The sequence below is a fragment of the Hippopotamus amphibius genome, chromosome 6 (genome assembly GCF_030028045.1).
Source record: "Hippopotamus amphibius kiboko isolate mHipAmp2 chromosome 6, mHipAmp2.hap2, whole genome shotgun sequence".
Taxonomy (NCBI): Eukaryota; Metazoa; Chordata; class Mammalia; order Artiodactyla; family Hippopotamidae; genus Hippopotamus; species Hippopotamus amphibius.
In genome coordinates, this window is record NC_080191.1 from 95,021,975 (window position 1) to 95,044,919 (window position 22,945).

Genomic DNA, 22,945 nt, shown 5'->3' on the forward strand with positions numbered 1-22,945 from the left:
TGCGGGTGTCACTTCCCTGGAGCATGAGCAGGCTTGGGCACCAAAGTTGGAGTGTGGTCACAGTGAGGCAGGTCGGGGCGGGGGGGGCGCACCAGAGAATTAACCCCTTTGGACCTGTGGTGCCTGGTCCCCTCTGGTTGGCAGCAGTCTCTCTAGATGTAGGTGTGCCCTCCTGCAGCTAAGCCAAGCCCGCTGCAGCCAGAGGATGGTGGTCCGACATGCACAACAGCGTTCATACATCACCTGGTGTCCAGTTCTCCTGCTGGTGGGGTTCCCGCCATTCACCTCCTTCCTTAGAGTCACCCCACTTGCCTCCGACAACAACCTCATCAGGGGGGGTTTGCAGGGGGTGAGATGAATCGAGAGTGGGAAGGATAAGTGGGAGAAGGAGTGAGACACAAGCCCTTAGGTGTCTGTCCGGACACGTTCCACTCTAATTCATATTCGAAGAACATGCATGTGCGCAAGGTCTGCATTCCTGGGGAATCCGACCAGCTGTGGGAAAATGCTGCCGCCTTGTGGCCGCGTCCTGTAACTACAACGTTCCAAAGGGAGCTCAGCAGCCCTTCCTGTTCAAAAGGCCAGCGGGGTTGTAATTGACACCCCCGCTGCAAAAATGTCCTGGGGATAGGCACTGGAAAAGAGCCCGAAACAGGATCGACTTGCAACAGGCGGTTTCAAGAGGTAAGTTGAATTCACCATGCGTGTTTTGTTTTCCTTTGTGTTGTTTTCTAAGAGGGCCCAGGAAATATGCTCCACGACCATGCGAATGGGAGAAATGGAAATTGAAACGCCTTTGCGGTTTCACCTGGCAGCTGTTAGGATTGCCAGTGTCAATACGTCTGGAAGCAATACCTTTGGGAGAGGGCCTGGAGAAAAGGGAAGCCTCCTAAGCCACTGGTGGTATTGCACCCTGGTAACAGGCACCACTGAAAACAATCAAGAGATTCCTGCCAAAGAAAAACAAAACCAGAGAGCCGGCCACATGATGTGGCAATCCACCTCCTGGCTGTCTTTGTGCAGTAAAGTATCAATTGGGGAGACCCGGGCTGGCCAGCGACCCCTGCACACCTATTGACAAGAGCCAAGACTTGAAAGTAAAAACACAGTGTCATGGTGTGTGATCCTTTTAATGTCATGTTGGAGTCTGTTGGCTAGTATCTTGTTGAGGATTTTTGCATCTAAGTTCATCGGTGATATTGCTCTCCAGTTTTCTTTTCTTGTAGTATCTTTGTCTGGTTTGGGGATCAGGTGGATGGCTTCGTACAATGAGTTTGGGAGTGTTCTTTCCTCTGCAGTGTTTTGGAAGCGTTTGCAGAGCCATGTGTACTTTAGAGAGACACGGGCTCCCCAGCTGGCACTAGCCACCTATTGACAACAGCCAAGTCTTGATAGTAAAAACACAATGTCCATCCCCAGATGAATGGAAAGTGAAGAGATGGTACACATAGAGCATGGAATACTGCTCAGCCATGAAACAGAATAAAATCCTGCCATTTCCAGCATCTTCGATAGATCCGGAGTACCCTGTACTCAGCATGCAACGTCCAACAGAGAGAGAAAATTCCAACGATAGCACGTATAGGTGGCATCTCAAAGTCGATACCAAGAAAGTAGAAAGCACAAACAGAGTCACAGATTTAGAACGCAAGTACAGGGTTTCAAGAGAGCAAAGGCATGCGGAGGTGTGTTGAATGAGGAGGGTGGGATTAACACATGCATTCTAATATGTATAAAGCAGACGATCCACAACCACCTACTACAAAGCACAGGGAGAGGTCGGCACCACCCTGGAGTAAGCTACGTGGGAAGAGAATGTGAAAGAGAATGGATGTGTATATATATACATACACGGAGAACTGAATCAAGGTGCTGCACAGCGAAAGTCAATACAGCATTGTAAATTCACTAGACACGGACAGAAATTAGAAACTCTATAAAAACCAAAATGATCGAGGTCCAGTACGTTCCTCTCAGGCCTCAGAGAGGTGTGCGGGTGTCACTTCCCTGGAGCGTGAGCAGGCTTGGGCACCAAAGTTGGAGTGTGGTCACAGTGAGGTAGGTCGGGGCGGGGGGGTGGGGGCGCACCAGAGAATTAACCCCTTTGGACCTGTGGTGCCTGGTCCCCTCTGGTTGGCAGCAGTCTCTCTAGATGTAGGTGTGCCCTCCTGCAGCTAAGCCAAGCCCGCTGCAGCCAGAGGATGGTGGTCCGACATGCACAACAGCGTTCATACATCACCTGGTGTCCAGTTCTCCTGCTGGTGGGGTTCCCGCCATTCACCTCCTTCCTTAGAGTCACCCCACTTGCCTCCGACAACAACCTCATCAGGGGGGGTTTGCAGGGGGTGAGATGAATCGAGAGTGGGAAGGATAAGTGGGAGAAGGAGTGAGACACAAGCCCTTAGGTGTCTGTCCGGACACGTTCCACTCTAATTCATATTCAAAGAACACGCATGTGTGCAAGGTCTGCATTCCTGGGGAATCCGACCAGCTGTGGGAAAATGCTGCCGCCTTGTGGCCGCGTCCTGTAACTACAACGTTCCAAAGGGAGCTCAGCAGCCCTTCCTGTTCAAAAGGCCAGCGGGGTTGTAATTGACACCCCCGCTGCAAAAATGTCCTGGGGATAGGCACTGGAAAAGAGCCCGAAACAGGATCGACTTGCAACAGGCGGTTTCAAGAGGTAAGTTGAATTCACCATGCGTGTTTTGTTTTCCTTTGTGTTGTTTTCTAAGAGGGCCCAGGAAATATGTTCCACGACCATGCGAATGGGAGAAATGGAAATTGAAACGCCTTTGCGGTTTCACCTGGCAGCTGTTAGGATTGCCAGTGTCAATACGTCTGGAAGCAATACCTTTGGGAGAGGGCCTGGAGAAAAGGGAAGCCTCCTAAGCCACTGGTGGTATTGCACCCTGGTAACAGGCACCACTGAAAACAATCAAGAGATTCCTGCCAAAGAAAAACAAAACCAGAGAGCCGGCCACATGATGTGGCAATCCACCTCCTGGCTGTCTTTGTGCAGTAAAGTATCAATTGGGGAGACCCGGGCTGGCCAGCGACCCCTGCACACCTATTGACAAGAGCCAAGACTTGAAAGTAAAAACACAGTGTCATGGTGTGTGATCCTTTTAATGTCATGTTGGAGTCTGTTGGCTAGTATCTTGTTGAGGATTTTTGCATCTAAGTTCATCGGTGATATTGCTCTCCAGTTTTCTTTTCTTGTAGTATCTTTGTCTGGTTTGGGGATCAGGTGGATGGCTTCGTACAATGAGTTTGGGAGTGTTCTTTCCTCTGCAGTGTTTTGGAAGCGTTTGCAGAGCCATGTGTACTTTAGAGAGACACGGGCTCCCCAGCTGGCACTAGCCACCTATTGACAACAGCCAAGTCTTGATAGTAAAAACACAATGTCCATCCCCAGATGAATGGAAAGTGAAGAGATGGTACACATAGAGCATGGAATACTGCTCAGCCATGAAACAGAATAAAATCCTGCCATTTCCAGCATCTTCGATAGATCCGGAGTACCCTGTACTCAGCATGCAACGTCCAACAGAGAGAGAAAATTCCAACGATAGCACGTATAGGTGGCATCTCAAAGTCGATACCAAGAAAGTAGAAAGCACAAACAGAGTCACAGATTTAGAACGCAAGTACAGGGTTTCAAGAGAGCAAAGGCATGCGGAGGTGGGTTGAATGAGGAGGGTGGGATTAACACATGCATTCTAATATGTATAAAGCAGACGATCCACAACCACCTACTACAAAGCACAGGGAGAGGTCGGCACCACCCTGGAGTAAGCTACGTGGGAAGAGAATGTGAAAGAGAATGGATGTGTATATATATACATACACGGAGAACTGAATCAAGGTGCTGCACAGCGAAAGTCAATACAGCATTGTAAATTCACTAGACACAGACAGAAATTAGAAACTCTATAAAAACCAAAATGATCGAGGTCCAGTACGTTCCTCTCAGGCCTCAGAGAGGTGTGCGGGTGTCACTTCCCTGGAGCGTGAGCAGGCTTGGGCACCAAAGTTGGAGTGTGGTCACAGTGAGGCAGGTCGGGGCGGGGGGGTGGGGGCGCACCAGAGAATTAACCCCTTTGGACCTGTGGTGCCTGGTCCCCTCTGGTTGGCAGCAGTCTCTCTAGATGTAGGTGTGCCCTCCTGCAGCTAAGCCAAGCCCGCTGCAGCCAGAGGATGGTGGTCCGACATGCACAACAGCGTTCAAACATCACCTGGTGTCCAGGTCTCCTGCTGGTGGGGTTCCCGCCATTCACCTCCTTCCTTAGAGTCACCCCACTTGCCTCCGACAACAGCATCAGGAGTGGATTGCAGGGGGTGAGATGAATCGAGAGTGGGAAGGATAAGTGGGAGAAGGAGTGAGACACAAGCCCTTAGGTGTCTGTCCGGACACGTTCCACTCTAATTCATATTCGAAGAACACGCATGTGCGCAAGGTCTGCATTCCTGGGGAATCCGACCAGCTGTGGGAAAATGCTGCCGCCTTGTGGCCGCCTCCTGTAACTACAACGTTCCAAAGGGAGCTCAGCAGCCCTTCCTGTTCAAAAGGCCAGCGGGGTTGTAATTGACACCCCCGCTGCAAAAATGTCCTGGGGATAGACACTGGAAAAGAGCCCGAAACAGGATCGACTTGCAACAGGCGGTTTCAAGAGGTAAATTGAATTCACCATGCGAGTTTTGTTTCCCTTTGTGTTGTTTTCTAAGAAAGGCCCAGGAAATATGCTCCACGACCATGCGAATGGGAGAAATGGAAATTGAAACGCCTTTGCGGTTTCACCTGGCAGCTGTTAGGATTGCCAGTGTCAATACGTCTGGAAGCAATACCTTTGGGAGAGGGCCTGGAGAAAAGGGAAGCCTCCTAAGCCACTGGTGGTATTGCACCCTGGTAACAGGCACCACTGAAAACAATCAAGAGATTCCTGCCAAAGAAAAACAAAACCAGAGAGCCGGCCACATGATGTGGCAATCCACCTCCTGGCTGTCTTTGTGCAGTAAAGTATCAATTGGGGAGACCCGGGCTGGCCAGCGACCCCTGCACACCTATTGACAAGAGCCAAGACTTGAAAGTAAAAACACAGTGTCATGGTGTGTGATCCTTTTAATGTCATGTTGGAGTCTGTTGGCTAGTATCTTGTTGAGGATTTTTGCATCTAAGTTCATCGGTGATATTGCTCTCCAGTTTTCTTTTCTTGTAGTATCTTTGTCTGGTTTGGGGATCAGGTGGATGGCTTCGTACAATGAGTTTGGGAGTGTTCTTTCCTCTGCAGTGTTTTGGAAGCGTTTGCAGAGCCATGTGTACTTTAGAGAGACACGGGCTCCCCAGCTGGCACTAGCCACCTATTGACAACAGCCAAGTCTTGATAGTAAAAACACAATGTCCATCCCCAGATGAATGGAAAGTGAAGAGATGGTACACATAGAGCATGGAATACTGCTCAGCCATGAAACAGAATAAAATCCTGCCATTTCCAGCATCTTCGATAGATCCGGAGTACCCTGTACTCAGCATGCAACGTCCAACAGAGAAAGAGAAAATTCCAACGATAGCACGTATAGGTGGCATCTCAAAGTCGATACCAAGAAAGTAGAAAGCACAAACAGAGTCACAGATTTAGAACGCAAGTACAGGGTTTCGAGAGGGCAAAGACATGCGGAGGTGTGTTGAATGAGGAGGGTGGGATTAACACATGCATTCTAATATGTATAAAGCAGACGATCCACAACCACCTACTACAAAGCACAGGGAGAGGTCGGCACCACCCTGGAGTAAGCTACGTGGGAAGAGAATGCGAAAGAGAATGGATGTGTATATATATACATACACGGAGAACTGAATCAAGCTGCTGCACAGCGAAAGTCAATACAGCATTGTAAATTCACTAGACACGGACAGAAATTAGAAACTCTATAAAACCAAAATGATCGAGGTCCAGTACGTTCCTCTCAGGCCTCAGAGAGTTGTGCGGGTGTCACTTCCCTGGAGCGTGAGCAGGCTTGGGCACCAAAGTTGGAGTGTGGTCACAGTGAGGCAGGTCGGGGCGGGGGGGGGCGCACCAGAGAATTAACCCCTTTGGACCTGTGGTGCCTGGTCCCCTCTGGTTGGCAGCAGTCTCTCTAGATGTAGGTGTGCCCTCCTGCAGCTAAGCCAAGCCCGCTGCAGCCAGAGGATGGTGGTCCGACATGCACAACAGCGTTCATACATCACCTGGTGTCCAGTTCTCCTGCTGGTGGGGTTCCCGCCATTCACCTCCTTCCTTAGAGTCACCCCACTTGCCTCCGACAACAACCTCATCAGGGGGGGTTTGCAGGGGGTGAGATGAATCGAGAGTGGGAAGGATAAGTGGGAGAAGGAGTGAGACACAAGCCCTTAGGTGTCTGTCCGGACACGTTCCACTCTAATTCATATTCGAAGAACACGCATGTGCGCAAGGTCTGCATTCCTGGGGAATCCGACCAGCTGTGGGAAAATGCTGCCGCCTTGTGGCCGCGTCCTGTAACTACAACGTTCCAAAGGGAGCTCAGCAGCCCTTCCTGTTCAAAAGGCCAGCGGGGTTGTAATTGACACCCCCGCTGCAAAAATGTCCTGGGGATAGGCACTGGAAAAGAGCCCGAAACAGGATCGACTTGCAACAGGCGGTTTCAAGAGGTAAGTTGAATTCACCATGCGTGTTTTGTTTTCCTTTGTGTTGTTTTCTAAGAGGGCCCAGGAAATATGCTCCACGACCATGCGAATGGGAGAAATGGAAATTGAAACGCCTTTGCGGTTTCACCTGGCAGCTGTTAGGATTGCCAGTGTCAATACGTCTGGAAGCAATACCTTTGGGAGAGGGCCTGGAGAAAAGGGAAGCCTCCTAAGCCACTGGTGGTATTGCACCCTGGTAACAGGCACCACTGAAAACAATCAAGAGATTCCTGCCAAAGAAAAACAAAACCAGAGAGCCGGCCACATGATGTGGCAATCCACCTCCTGGCTGTCTTTGTGCAGTAAAGTATCAATTGGGGAGACCCGGGCTGGCCAGCGACCCCTGCACACCTATTGACAAGAGCCAAGACTTGAAAGTAAAAACACAGTGTCATGGTGTGTGATCCTTTTAATGTCATGTTGGAGTCTGTTGGCTAGTATCTTGTTGAGGATTTTTGCATCTAAGTTCATCGGTGATATTGCTCTCCAGTTTTCTTTTCTTGTAGTATCTTTGTCTGGTTTGGGGATCAGGTGGATGGCTTCGTACAATGAGTTTGGGAGTGTTCTTTCCTCTGCAGTGTTTTGGAAGCGTTTGCAGAGCCATGTGTACTTTAGAGAGACACGGGCTCCCCAGCTGGCACTAGCCACCTATTGACAACAGCCAAGTCTTGATAGTAAAAACACAATGTCCATCCCCAGATGAATGGAAAGTGAAGAGATGGTACACATAGAGCATGGAATACTGCTCAGCCATGAAACAGAATAAAATCCTGCCATTTCCAGCATCTTCGATAGATCCGGAGTACCCTGTACTCAGCATGCAACGTCCAACAGAGAGAGAAAATTCCAACGATAGCACGTATAGGTGGCATCTCAAAGTCGATACCAAGAAAGTAGAAAGCACAAACAGAGTCACAGATTTAGAACGCAAGTACAGGGTTTCAAGAGAGCAAAGGCATGCGGAGGTGGGTTGAATGAGGAGGGTGGGATTAACACATGCATTCTAATATGTATAAAGCAGACGATCCACAACCACCTACTACAAAGCACAGGGAGAGGTCGGCACCACCCTGGAGTAAGCTACGTGGGAAGAGAATGTGAAAGAGAATGGATGTGTATATATATACATACACAGAGAACTGAATCAAGGTGCTGCACAGCGAAAGTCAATACAGCATTGTAAATTCACTAGACACAGACAGAAATTAGAAACTCTATAAAAACCAAAATGATCGAGGTCCAGTACGTTCCTCTCAGGCCTCAGAGAGGTGTGCGGGTGTCACTTCCCTGGAGCGTGAGCAGGCTTGGGCACCAAAGTTGGAGTGTGGTCACAGTGAGGCAGGTCGGGGCGGGGGGGTGGGGGCGCACCAGAGAATTAACCCCTTTGGACCTGTGGTGCCTGGTCCCCTCTGGTTGGCAGCAGTCTCTCTAGATGTAGGTGTGCCCTCCTGCAGCTAAGCCAAGCCCGCTGCAGCCAGAGGATGGTGGTCCGACATGCACAACAGCGTTCAAACATCACCTGGTGTCCAGGTCTCATGCTGGTGGGGTTCCCGCCATTCACCTCCTTCCTTAGAGTCACCCCACTTGCCTCCGACAACAGCATCAGGAGTGGATTGCAGGGGGTGAGATGAATCGAGAGTGGGAAGGATAAGTGGGAGAAGGAGTGAGACACAAGCCCTTAGGTGTCTGTCCGGACACGTTCCACTCTAATTCATATTCGAAGAACACGCATGTGCGCAAGGTCTGCATTCCTGGGGAATCCGACCAGCTGTGGGAAAATGCTGCCGCCTTGTGGCCGCCTCCTGTAACTACAACGTTCCAAAGGGAGCTCAGCAGCCCTTCCTGTTCAAAAGGCCAGCGGGGTTGTAATTGACACCCCCGCTGCAAAAATGTCCTGGGGATAGACACTGGAAAAGAGCCCGAAACAGGATCGACTTGCAACAGGCGGTTTCAAGAGGTAAATTGAATTCACCATGCGAGTTTTGTTTCCCTTTGTGTTGTTTTCTAAGAAAGGCCCAGGAAATATGCTCCACGACCATGCGAATGGGAGAAATGGAAATTGAAACGCCTTTGCGGTTTCACCTGGCAGCTGTTAGGATTGCCAGTGTCAATACGTCTGGAAGCAATACCTTTGGGAGAGGGCCTGGAGAAAAGGGAAGCCTCCTAAGCCACTGGTGGTATTGCACCCTGGTAACAGGCACCACTGAAAACAATCAAGAGATTCCTGCCAAAGAAAAACAAAACCAGAGAGCCGGCCACATGATGTGGCAATCCACCTCCTGGCTGTCTTTGTGCAGTAAAGTATCAATTGGGGAGACCCGGGCTGGCCAGCGACCCCTGCACACCTATTGACAAGAGCCAAGACTTGAAAGTAAAAACACAGTGTCATGGTGTGTGATCCTTTTAATGTCATGTTGGAGTCTGTTGGCTAGTATCTTGTTGAGGATTTTTGCATCTAAGTTCATCGGTGATATTGCTCTCCAGTTTTCTTTTCTTGTAGTATCTTTGTCTGGTTTGGGGATCAGGTGGATGGCTTCGTACAATGAGTTTGGGAGTGTTCTTTCCTCTGCAGTGTTTTGGAAGCGTTTGCAGAGCCATGTGTACTTTAGAGAGACACGGGCTCCCCAGCTGGCACTAGCCACCTATTGACAACAGCCAAGTCTTGATAGTAAAAACACAATGTCCATCCCCAGATGAATGGAAAGTGAAGAGATGGTACACATAGAGCATGGAATACTGCTCAGCCATGAAACAGAATAAAATCCTGCCATTTCCAGCATCTTCGATAGATCCGGAGTACCCTGTACTCAGCATGCAACGTCCAACAGAGAAAGAGAAAATTCCAACGATAGCACGTATAGGTGGCATCTCAAAGTCGATACCAAGAAAGTAGAAAGCACAAACAGAGTCACAGATTTAGAACGCAAGTACAGGGTTTCGAGAGGGCAAAGACATGCGGAGGTGTGTTGAATGAGGAGGGTGGGATTAACACATGCATTCTAATATGTATAAAGCAGACGATCCACAACCACCTACTACAAAGCACAGGGAGAGGTCGGCACCACCCTGGAGTAAGCTACGTGGGAAGAGAATGCGAAAGAGAATGGATGTGTATATATATACATACACGGAGAACTGAATCAAGCTGCTGCACAGCGAAAGTCAATACAGCATTGTAAATTCACTAGACACGGACAGAAATTAGAAACTCTATAAAACCAAAATGATCGAGGTCCAGTACGTTCCTCTCAGGCCTCAGAGAGTTGTGCGGGTGTCACTTCCCTGGAGCGTGAGCAGGCTTGGGCACCAAAGTTGGAGTGTGGTCACAGTGAGGCAGGTCGGGGCGGGGGGGGGCGCACCAGAGAATTAACCCCTTTGGACCTGTGGTGCCTGGTCCCCTCTGGTTGGCAGCAGTCTCTCTAGATGTAGGTGTGCCCTCCTGCAGCTAAGCCAAGCCCGCTGCAGCCAGAGGATGGTGGTCCGACATGCACAACAGCGTTCATACATCACCTGGTGTCCAGTTCTCCTGCTGGTGGGGTTCCCGCCATTCACCTCCTTCCTTAGAGTCACCCCACTTGCCTCCGACAACAACCTCATCAGGGGGGTTTGCAGGGGGTGAGATGAATCGAGAGTGGGAAGGATAAGTGGGAGGAGTGAGACACAAGCCCTTAGGTGTCTGTCCGGACACGTTCCACTCTAATTCATATTCGAAGAACACGCATGTGCGCAAGGTCTGCATTCCTGGGGAATCCGACCAGCTGTGGGAAAATGCTGCCGCCTTGTGGCCGCGTCCTGTAACTACAACGTTCCAAAGGGAGCTCAGCAGCCCTTCCTGTTCAAAAGGCCAGCGGGGTTGTAATTGACACCCCCGCTGCAAAAATGTCCTGGGGATAGGCACTGGAAAAGAGCCCGAAACAGGATCGACTTGCAACAGGCGGTTTCAAGAGGTAAGTTGAATTCACCATGCGTGTTTTGTTTTCCTTTGTGTTGTTTTCTAAGAGGGCCCAGGAAATATGCTCCACGACCATGCGAATGGGAGAAATGGAAATTGAAACGCCTTTGCGGTTTCACCTGGCAGCTGTTAGGATTGCCAGTGTCAATACGTCTGGAAGCAATACCTTTGGGAGAGGGCCTGGAGAAAAGGGAAGCCTCCTAAGCCACTGGTGGTATTGCACCCTGGTAACAGGCACCACTGAAAACAATCAAGAGATTCCTGCCAAAGAAAAACAAAACCAGAGAGCCGGCCACATGATGTGGCAATCCACCTCCTGGCTGTCTTTGTGCAGTAAAGTATCAATTGGGGAGACCCGGGCTGGCCAGCGACCCCTGCACACCTATTGACAAGAGCCAAGACTTGAAAGTAAAAACACAGTGTCATGGTGTGTGATCCTTTTAATGTCATGTTGGAGTCTGTTGGCTAGTATCTTGTTGAGGATTTTTGCATCTAAGTTCATCGGTGATATTGCTCTCCAGTTTTCTTTTCTTGTAGTATCTTTGTCTGGTTTGGGGATCAGGTGGATGGCTTCGTACAATGAGTTTGGGAGTGTTCTTTCCTCTGCAGTGTTTTGGAAGCGTTTGCAGAGCCATGTGTACTTTAGAGAGACACGGGCTCCCCAGCTGGCACTAGCCACCTATTGACAACAGCCAAGTCTTGATAGTAAAAACACAATGTCCATCCCCAGATGAATGGAAAGTGAAGAGATGGTACACATAGAGCATGGAATACTGCTCAGCCATGAAACAGAATAAAATCCTGCCATTTCCAGCATCTTCGATAGATCCGGAGTACCCTGTACTCAGCATGCAACGTCCAACAGAGAGAGAAAATTCCAACGATAGCACGTATAGGTGGCATCTCAAAGTCGATACCAAGAAAGTAGAAAGCACAAACAGAGTCACAGATTTAGAACGCAAGTACAGGGTTTCGAGAGGGCAAAGGCATGCGGAGGTGGGTTGAATGAGGAGGGTGGGATTAACACATGCATTCTAATATGTATAAAGCAGACGATCCACAACCACCTACTACAAAGCACAGGGAGAGGTCGGCACCACCCTGGACTAAGCTACGTGGGAAGAGAATGTGAAAGAGAATGGATGTGTATATATATACATACACGGAGAACTAAATCAAGGTGCTGCACAGCGAAAGTCAATACAGCATTGTAAATTCACTAGACACAGACAGAAATTAGAAACTCTATAAAAACCAAAATGATCGAGGTCCAGTACGTTCCTCTCAGGCCTCAGAGAGGTGTGCGGGTGTCACTTCCCTGGAGCGTGAGCAGGCTTGGGCACCAAAGTTGCAGTGTGGTCACAGTGAGGTAGGTCGGGGCAGGGGGGTGGGGGCGCACCAGAGAATTAACCCCTTTGGACCTGTGGTGCCTGGTCCCCTCTGGTTGGCAGCAGTCTCTCTAGATGTAGGTGTGCCCTCCTGCAGCTAAGCCAAGCCCGCTGCAGCCAGAGGATGGTGGTCCGACATGCACAACAGCGTTCAAACATCACCTGGTGTCCAGGTCTCCTGCTGGTGGGGTTCCCGCCATTCACCTCCTTCCTTAGAGTCACCCCACTTGCCTCCGACAACAGCATCAGGAGTGGATTGCAGGGGGTGAGATGAATCGAGAGTGGGAAGGATAAGTGGGAGAAGGAGTGAGACACAAGCCCTTAGGTGTCTGTCCGGACACGTTCCACTCTAATTCATATTCGAAGAACACGCATGTGCGCAAGGTCTGCATTCCTGGGGAATCCGACCAGCTGTGGGAAAATGCTGCCGCCTTGTGGCCGCGTCCTGTAACTACAACGTTCCAAAGGGAGCTCAGCAGCCCTTCCTGTTCAAAAGGCCAGCGGGGTTGTAATTGACACCCCCGCTGCAAAAATGTCCTGGGGATAGGCACTGGAAAAGAGCCCGAAACAGGATCGACTTGCAACAGGCGGTTTCAAGAGGTAAGTTGAATTCACCATGCGTGTTTTGTTTTCCTTTGTGTTGTTTTCTAAGAAAGGCCCAGGAAATATGCTCCACGACCATGCGAATGGGAGAAATGGAAATTGAAACGCCTTTGCGGTTTCACCTGGCAGCTGTTAGGATTGCCAGTGTCAATACGTCTGGAAGCAATACCTTTGGGAGAGGGCCTGGAGAAAAGGGAAGCCTCCTAAGCCACTGGTGGTATTGCACCCTGGTAACAGGCACCACTGAAAACAATCAAGAGATTCCTGCCAAAGAAAAACAAAACCAGAGAGCCGGCCACATGATGTGGCAATCCACCTCCTGGCTGTCTTTGTGCAGTAAAGTATCAATTGGGGAGACCCGGGCTGGCCAGCGACCCCTGCACACCTATTGACAAGAGCCAAGACTTGAAAGTAAAAACACAGTGTCATGGTGTGTGATCCTTTTAATGTCATGTTGGAGTCTGTTGGCTAGTATCTTGTTGAGGATTTTTGCATCTAAGTTCATCGGTGATATTGCTCTCCAGTTTTCTTTTCTTGTAGTATCTTTGTCTGGTTTGGGGATCAGGTGGATGGCTTCGTACAATGAGTTTGGGAGTGTTCTTTCCTCTGCAGTGTTTTGGAAGCGTTTGCAGAGCCATGTGTACTTTAGAGAGACACGGGCTCCCCAGCTGGCACTAGCCACCTATTGACAACAGCCAAGTCTTGATAGTAAAAACACAATGTCCATCCCCAGATGAATGGAAAGTGAAGAGATGGTACACATAGAGCATGGAATACTGCTCAGCCATGAAACAGAATAAAATCCTGCCATTTCCAGCATCTTCGATAGATCCGGAGTACCCTGTACTCAGCATGCAACGTCCAACAGAGAAAGAGAAAATTCCAACGATAGCACGTATAGGTGGCATCTCAAAGTCGATACCAAGAAAGTAGAAAGCACAAACAGAGTCACAGATTTAGAACGCAAGTACAGGGTTTCGAGAGGGCAAAGACATGCGGAGGTGGGTTGAATGAGGAGGGTGGGATTAACACATGCATTCTAATATGTATAAAGCAGACGATCCACAACCACCTACTACAAAGCACAGGGAGAGGTCGGCACCACCCTGGAGTAAGCTACGTGGGAAGAGAATGTGAAAGAGAATGGATGTGTATATATATACATACACGGAGAACTGAATCAAGGTGCTGCACAGCGAAAGTCAATACAGCATTGTAAATTCACTAGACACGGACAGAAATTAGAAACTCTATAAAAACCAAAATGATCGAGGTCCAGTACGTTCCTCTCAGGCCTCAGAGAGGTGTGCGGGTGTCACTTCCCTGGAGCGTGAGCAGGCTTGGGCACCAAAGTTGGAGTGTGGTCACAGTGAGGCAGGTCGGGGCGGGGGGGGGCGCACCAGAGAATTAACCCCTTTGGACCTGTGGTGCCTGGTCCCCTCTGGTTGGCAGCAGTCTCTCTAGATGTAGGTGTGCCCTCCTGCAGCTAAGCCAAGCCCGCTGCAGCCAGAGGATGGTGGTCCGACATGCACAACAGCGTTCAAACATCACCTGGTGTCCAGGTCTCCTGCTGGTGGGGTTCCCGCCATTCACCTCCTTCCTTAGAGTCACCCCACTTGCCTCCGACAACAGCATCAGGAGTGGATTGCAGGGGGTGAGATGAATCGAGAGTGGGAAGGATAAGTGGGAGAAGGAGTGAGACACAAGCCCTTAGGTGTCTGTCCGGACACGTTCCACTCTAATTCATATTCGAAGAACACGCATGTGCGCAAGGTCTGCATTCCTGGGGAATCCGACCAGCTGTGGGAAAATGCTGCCGCCTTGTGGCCGCGTCCTGTAACTACAACGTTCCAAAGGGAGCTCAGCAGCCCTTCCTGTTCAAAAGGCCAGCGGGGTTGTAATTGACACCCCCGCTGCAAAAATGTCCTGGGGATAGGCACTGGAAAAGAGCCCGAAACAGGATCGACTTGCAACAGGCGGTTTCAAGAGGTAAGTTGAATTCACCATGCGTGTTTTGTTTCCCTTTGTGTTGTTTTCTAAGAAAGGCCCAGGAAATATGCTCCACGACCATGCGAATGGGAGAAATGGAAATTGAAACGCCTTTGCGGTTTCACCTGGCAGCTGTTAGGATTGCCAGTGTCAATACGTCTGGAAGCAATACCTTTGGGAGAGGGCCTGGAGAAAAGGGAAGCCTCCTAAGCCACTGGTGGTATTGCACCCTGGTAACAGGCACCACTGAAAACAATCAAGAGATTCCTGCCAAAGAAAAACAAAACCAGAGAGCCGGCCACATGATGTGGCAATCCACCTCCTGGCTGTCTTTGCGCAGTAAAGTATCAATTGGGGAGACCCGGGCTGGCCAGCGACCCCTGCACACCTATTGACAAGAGCCAAGACTTGAAAGTAAAAACACAGTGTCATGGTGTGTGATCCTTTTAATGTCATGTTGGAGTCTGTTGGCTAGTATCTTGTTGAGGATTTTTGCATCTAAGTTCATCGGTGATATTGCTCTCCAGTTTTCTTTTCTTGTAGTATCTTTGTCTGGTTTGGGGATCAGGTGGATGGCTTCGTACAATGAGTTTGGGAGTGTTCTTTCCTCTGCAGTGTTTTGGAAGCGTTTGCAGAGCCATGTGTACTTTAGAGAGACACGGGCTCCCCAGCTGGCACTAGCCACCTATTGACAACAGCCAAGTCTTGATAGTAAAAACACAATGTCCATCCCCAGATGAATGGAAAGTGAAGAGATGGTACACATAGAGCATGGAATACTGCTCAGCCATGAAACAGAATAAAATCCTGCCATTTCCAGCATCTTCGATAGATCCGGAGTACCCTGTACTCAGCATGCAACGTCCAACAGAGAAAGAGAAAATTCCAACGATAGCACGTATAGGTGGCATCTCAAAGTCGATACCAAGAAAGTAGAAAGCACAAACAGAGTCACAGATTTAGAACGCAAGTACAGGGTTTCGAGAGGGCAAAGACATGCGGAGGTGGGTTCAATGAGGAGGGTGGGATTAACACATGCATTCTAATATGTATAAAGCAGACGATCCACAACCACCTACTACAAAGCACAGGGAGAGGTCGGCACCACCCTGGAGTAAGCTACGTGGGAAGAGAATGTGAAAGAGAATGGATGTGTATATATATACATACACGGAGAACTGAATCAAGGTGCTGCACAGCGAAAGTCAATACAGCATTGTAAATTCACTAGACACGGACAGAAATTAGAAACTCTATAAAAACCAAAATGATCGAGGTCCAGTACGTTCCTCTCAGGCCTCAGAGAGGTGTGCGGGTGTCACTTCCCTGGAGCGTGAGCAGGCTTGGGCACCAAAGTTGGAGTGTGGTCACAGTGAGGCAGGTCGGGGCGGGGGGGGGCGCACCAGAGAATTAACCCCTTTGGACCTGTGGTGCCTGGTCCCCTCTGGTTGGCAGCAGTCTCTCTAGATGTAGGTGTGCCCTCCTGCAGCTAAGCCAAGCCCGCTGCAGCCAGAGGATGGTGGTCCGACATGCACAACAGCGTTCAAACATCACCTGGTGTCCAGGTCTCCTGCTGGTGGGGTTCCCGCCATTCACCTCCTTCCTTAGAGTCACCCCACTTGCCTCCGACAACAACCTCATCAGGAGTGGATTGCAGGGGGTGAGATGAATCGAGAGTGGGAAGGATAAGTGGGAGAAGGAGTGAGACACAAGCCCTTAGGTGTCTGTCCGGACACGTTCCACTCTAATTCATATTCGAAGAACACGCATGTGCGCAAGGTCTGCATTCCTGGGGAATCCGACCAGCTGTGGGAAAATGCTGCCGCCTTGTGGCCGCGTCCTGTAACTACAACGTTCCAAAGGGAGCTCAGCAGCCCTTCCTGTTCAAAAGGCCAGCGGGGTTGTAATTGACACCCCCGCTGCAAAAATGTCCTGGGGATAGGCACTGGAAAAGAGCCCGAAACAGGATCGACTTGCAACAGGCGGTTTCAAGAGGTAAGTTGAATTCACCATGCGTGTTTTGTTTTCCTTTGTGTTGTTTTCTAAGAAAGGCCCAGGAAATATGCTCCACGACCATGCGAATGGGAGAAATGGAAATTGAAACGCCTTTGCGGTTTCACCTGGCAGCTGTTAGGATTGCCAGTGTCAATACGTCTGGAAGCAATACCTTTGGGAGAGGGCCTGGAGAAAAGGGAAGCCTCCTAAGCCACTGGTGGTATTGCACCCTGGTAACAGGCACCACTGAAAACAATCAAGAGATTCCTGCCAAAGAAAAACAAAACCAGAGAGCCGGCCACATGATGTGGCAATCCACCTCCTGGCTCTCTTTGTGCAGTAAAGTATCAATTGGGGAGACCCGGGCTGGCCAGTGACCCCTGCACACCTATTGACAAGAGCCAAGACTTGAAAGTAAAAACACAGTGTCATGGTGTGTGATCCTTTTAATGTCATGTTGGAGTCTGTTGGCTAGTATCTTGTTGAGGATTTTTGCATCTAAGTTCATCGGTGATATTGCTCTCCAGTTTTCTTTTCTTGTAGTATCTTTGTCTGGTTTGGGGATCAGGTGGATGGCTTCGTACAATGAGTTTGGGAGTGTTCTTTCCTCTGCAGTGTTTTGGAAGCGTTTGCAGAGCCATGTGTACTTTAGAGAGACACGGGCTCCCCAGCTGGCACTAGCCACCTATTGACAACAGCCAAGTCTTGATAGTAAAAACACAATGTCCATCCCCAGATGAATGGAAAGTGAAGAGATGGTACACATAGAGCATGGAATACTGCTCAGCCATGAAACAGAATAAAATCCTGCCATTTCCAGCATCTTCGATAGATCCGGAGTACCCTGTACTCAGCATGCAACGTCCAACAGAGAGAGAAAATTCCAACGATAGCACGTATAGGTGGCATCTCAAAGTCGATACCAAGAAAGTAGAAAGCACAAACAGAGTCACAGATTTAGAACGCAAGTACAGGGTTTCGAGAGGGCAAAGGCATGCGGAGGTGGGTTGAATGAGGAGGGTGGGATTAACACATGCATTCTAATATGTATAAAGCAGACGATCCACAACCACCTACTACAAAGCACAGGGAGAGGTCGGCACCACCCTGGACTAAGCTACATGGGAAGAGAATGCAAAAGAGAATGGAAGTGTATATATATACATACACGGAGAACTGAATCAAGGTGCTGCACAGCGAAAGTCAATACAGCATTGTAAATTCACTAGACACAGACAGAAATTAGAAACTCTATAAAAACCAAAATGATCGAGGTCCAGTACGTTCCTGTCAGGCCTCAGAGGGGTGTGCGGGTGTCACTTCCCTGGAGCGTGAGCAGGCTTGGGCACCAAAGTTGGAGTGTGGTCACAGTGAGGTAGGTCGGGGCGGGGGGGTGGGGGCGCACCAGAGAATTAACCCCTTTGGACCTGTGGTGCCTGGTCCCCTCTGGTTGGCAGCAGTCTCTCTAGATGTAGGTGTGCCCTCCTGCAGCTAAGCCAAGCCCGCTGCAGCCAGAGGATGGTGGTCCGACATGCACAACAGCGTTCAAACATCACCTGGTGTCCAGGTCTCCTGCTGGTGGGGTTCCCGCCATTCACCTCCTTCCTTAGAGTCACCCCACTTGCCTCCGACAACAGCATCAGGAGTGGATTGCAGGGGGTGAGATGAATCGAGAGTGGGAAGGATAAGTGGGAGAAGGAGTGAGACACAAGCCCTTAGGTGTCTGTCCGGACACGTTCCACTCTAATTCATATTCGAAGAACACGCATGTGCGCAAGGTCTGCATTCCTGGGGAATCCGACCAGCTGTGGGAAAATGCTGCCGCCTTGTGGCCGCGTCCTGTAACTACAACGTTCCAAAGGGAGCTCAGCAGCCCTTCCTGTTCAAAAGGCCAGCGGGGTTGTAATTGACACCCCCGCTGCAAAAATGTCCTGGGGATAGGCACTGGAAAAGAGCCCGAAACAGGATCGACTTGCAACAGGCGGTTTCAAGAGGTAAGTTGAATTCACCATGCGTGTTTTGTTTTCCTTTGTGTTGTTTTCTAAGAAAGGCCCAGGAAATATGCTCCACGACCATGCGAATGGGAGAAATGGAAATTGAAACGCCTTTGCGGTTTCACCTGGCAGCTGTTAGGATTGCCAGTGTCAATACGTCTGGAAGCAATACCTTTGGGAGAGGGCCTGGAGAAAAGGGAAGCCTCCTAAGCCACTGGTGGTATTGCACCCTGGTAACAGGCACCACTGAAAACAATCAAGAGATTCCTGCCAAAGAAAAACAAAACCAGAGAGCCGGCCACATGATGTGGCAATCCACCTCCTGGCTGTCTTTGCGCAGTAAAGTATCAATTGGGGAGACCCGGGCTGGCCAGCGACCCCTGCACACCTATTGACAAGAGCCAAGACTTGAAAGTAAAAACACAGTGTCATGGTGTGTGATCCTTTTAATGTCATGTTGGAGTCTGTTGGCTAGTATCTTGTTGAGGATTTTTGCATCTAAGTTCATCGGTGATATTGCTCTCCAGTTTTCTTTTCTTGTAGTATCTTTGTCTGGTTTGGGGATCAGGTGGATGGCTTCGTACAATGAGTTTGGGAGTGTTCTTTCCTCTGCAGTGTTTTGGAAGCGTTTGCAGAGCCATGTGTACTTTAGAGAGACACGGGCTCCCCAGCTGGCACTAGCCACCTATTGACAACAGCCAAGTCTTGATAGTAAAAACACAATGTCCATCCCCAGATGAATGGAAAGTGAAGAGATGGTACACATAGAGCATGGAATACTGCTCAGCCATGAAACAGAATAAAATCCTGCCATTTCCAGCATCTTCGATAGATCCGGAGTACCCTGTACTCAGCATGCAACGTCCAACAGAGAAAGAGAAAATTCCAACGATAGCACGTATAGGTGGCATCTCAAAGTCGATACCAAGAAAGTAGAAAGCACAAACAGAGTCACAGATTTAGAACGCAAGTACAGGGTTTCGAGAGGGCAAAGGCATGCGGAGGTGGGTTGAATGAGGAGGGTGGGATTAACACATGCATTCTAATATGTATAAAGCAGACGATCCACAACCACCTACTACAAAGCACAGGGAGAGGTCGGCACCACCCTGGAGTAAGCTACGTGGGAAGAGAATGCGAAAGAGAATGGATGTGTATATATATACATACACGGAGAACTGAATCAAGGTGCTGCACAGCGAAAGTCAATACAGCATTGTAAATTCACTAGACACGGACAGAAATTAGAAACTCTATAAAAACCAAAATGATCGAAGTCCAGTACATTCCTCTCAGGCCTCAGAGAGGTGTGCGGGTGTCACTTCCCTGGAGCGTGAGCAGGCTTGGGCACCAAAGTTGGAGTGTGGTCACAGTGAGGCAGGTCGGGGCGGGGGGGGGGCGCACCAGAGAATTAACCCCTTTGGACCTGTGGTGCCTGGTCCCCTCTGGTTGGCAGCAGTCTCTCTAGATGTAGGTGTGCCCTCCTGCAGCCAAGCCAAGCCCGCTGCAGCCAGAGGATGGTGGTCCGACATGCACAACAGCGTTCAAACATCACCTGGTGTCCAGGTCTCCTGCTGGTGGGGTTCCCGCCATTCACCTCCTTCCTTAGAGTCACCCCACTTGCCTCCGACAACAGCATCAGGAGTGGATTGCAGGGGGTGAGATGAATCGAGAGTGGGAAGGATAAGTGGGAGAAGGAGTGAGACACAAGCCCTTAGGTGTCTGTCCGGACACATTCCACTCTAATTCATATTCGAAGAACACGCATGTGCGCAAGGTCTGCATTCCTGGGGAATCCGACCAGCTGTGGGAAAATGCTGCCGCCTTGTGGCCGCGTCCTGTAACTACAACGTTCCAAAGGGAGCTCAGCAGCCCTTCCTGTTCAAAAGGCCAGCGGGGTTGTAATTGACACCCCCGCTGCAAAAATGTCCTGGGGATAGGCACTGGAAAAGAGCCCGAAACAGGATCGACTTGCAACAGGCGGTTTCAAGAGGTAAGTTGAATTCACCATGCGTGTTTTGTTTCCCTTTGTGTTGTTTTCTAAGAAAGGCCCAGGAAATATGCTCCACGACCATGCGAATGGGAGAAATGGAAATTGAAACGCCTTTGCGGTTTCACCTGGCAGCCGTTAGGATTGCCAGTGTCAATACGTCTGGAAGCAATACCTTTGGGAGAGGGCCTGGAGAAAAGGGAAGCCTCCTAAGCCACTGGTGGTATTGCACCCTGGTAACAGGCACCACTGAAAACAATCAAGAGATTCCTGCCAAAGAAAAACAAAACCAGAGAGCCGGCCACATGATGTGGCAATCCACCTCCTGGCTGTCTTTGCGCAGTAAAGTATCAATTGGGGAGACCCGGGCTGGCCAGCGACCCCTGCACACCTATTGACAAGAGCCAAGACTTGAAAGTAAAAACACAGTGTCATGGTGTGTGATCCTTTTAATGTCATGTTGGAGTCTGTTGGCTAGTATCTTGTTGAGGATTTTTGCATCTAAGTTCATCGGTGATATTGCTCTCCAGTTTTCTTTTCTTGTAGTATCTTTGTCTGGTTTGGGGATCAGGTGGATGGCTTCGTACAATGAGTTTGGGAGTGTTCTTTCCTCTGCAGTGTTTTGGAAGCGTTTGCAGAGCCATGTGTACTTTAGAGAGACACGGGCTCCCCAGCTGGCACTAGCCACCTATTGACAACAGCCAAGTCTTGATAGTAAAAACACAATGTCCATCCCCAGATGAATGGAAAGTGAAGAGATGGTACACATAGAGCATGGAATACTGCTCAGCCATGAAACAGAATAAAATCCTGCCATTTCCAGCATCTTCGATAGATCCGGAGTACCCTGTACTCAGCATGCAACGTCCAACAGAGAAAGAGAAAATTCCAACGATAGCACGTATAGGTGGCATCTCAAAGTCGATACCAAGAAAGTAGAAAGCACAAACAGAGTCACAGATTTAGAACGCAAGTACAGGGTTTCGAGAGGGCAAAGACATGCGGAGGTGGGTTGAATGAGGAGGGTGGGATTAACACATGCATTCTAATATGTATAAAGCAGACGATCCACAACCACCTACTACAAAGCACAGGGAGAGGTCGGCACCACCCTGGAGTAAGCTACGTGGGAAGAGAATGTGAAAGAGAATGGATGTGTATATATATACATACACGGAGAACTGAATCAAGCTGCTGCACAGCGAAAGTCAATACAGCATTGTAAATTCACTAGACACGGACAGAAATTAGAAACTCTATAAAAACCAAAATGATCGAGGTCCAGTACGTTCCTCTCAGGCCTCAGAGAGGTGTGCGGGTGTCACTTCCCTGGAGCGTGAGCAGGCTTGGGCACCAAAGTTGGAGTGTGGTCACAGTGAGGCAGGTCGGGGCGGGGGGGGGCGCACCAGAGAATTAACCCCTTTGGACCTGTGGTGCCTGGTCCCCTCTGGTTGGCAGCAGTCTCTCTAGATGTAGGTGTGCCCTCCTGCAGCTAAGCCAAGCCCGCTGCAGCCAGAGGATGGTGGTCCGACATGCACAACAGCGTTCAAACATCACCTGGTGTCCAGGTCTCCTGCTGGTGGGGTTCCCGCCATTCACCTCCTTCCTTAGAGTCACCCCACTTGCCTCCGACAACAACCTCATCAGGAGTGGATTGCAGGGGGTGAGATGAATCGAGAGTGGGAAGGATAAGTGGGAGAAGGAGTGAGACACAAGCCCTTAGGTGTCTGTCCGGACACGTTCCACTCTAATTCATATTCGAAGAACACGCATGTGCGCAAGGTCTGCATTCCTGGGGAATCCGACCAGCTGTGGGAAAATGCTGCCGCCTTGTGGCCGCGTCCTGTAACTACAACGTTCCAAAGGGAGCTCAGCAGCCCTTCCTGTTCAAAAGGCCAGCGGGGTTGTAATTGACACCCCCGCTGCAAAAATGTCCTGGGGATAGGCACTGGAAAAGAGCCCGAAACAGGATCGACTTGCAACAGGCGGTTTCAAGAGGTAAGTTGAATTCACCATGCGTGTTTTGTTTCCCTTTGTGTTGTTTTCTAAGAAAGGCCCAGGAAATATGCTCCACGACCATGCGAATGGGAGAAATGGAAATTGAAACGCCTTTGCGGTTTCACCTGGCAGCCGTTAGGATTGCCAGTGTCAATACGTCTGGAAGCAATACCTTTGGGAGAGGGCCTGGAGAAAAGGGAAGCCTCCTAAGCCACTGGTGGTATTGCACCCTGGTAACAGGCACCACTGAAAACAATCAAGAGATTCCTGCCAAAGAAAAACAAAACCAGAGAGCCGGCCACATGATGTGGCAATCCACCTCCTGGCTGTCTT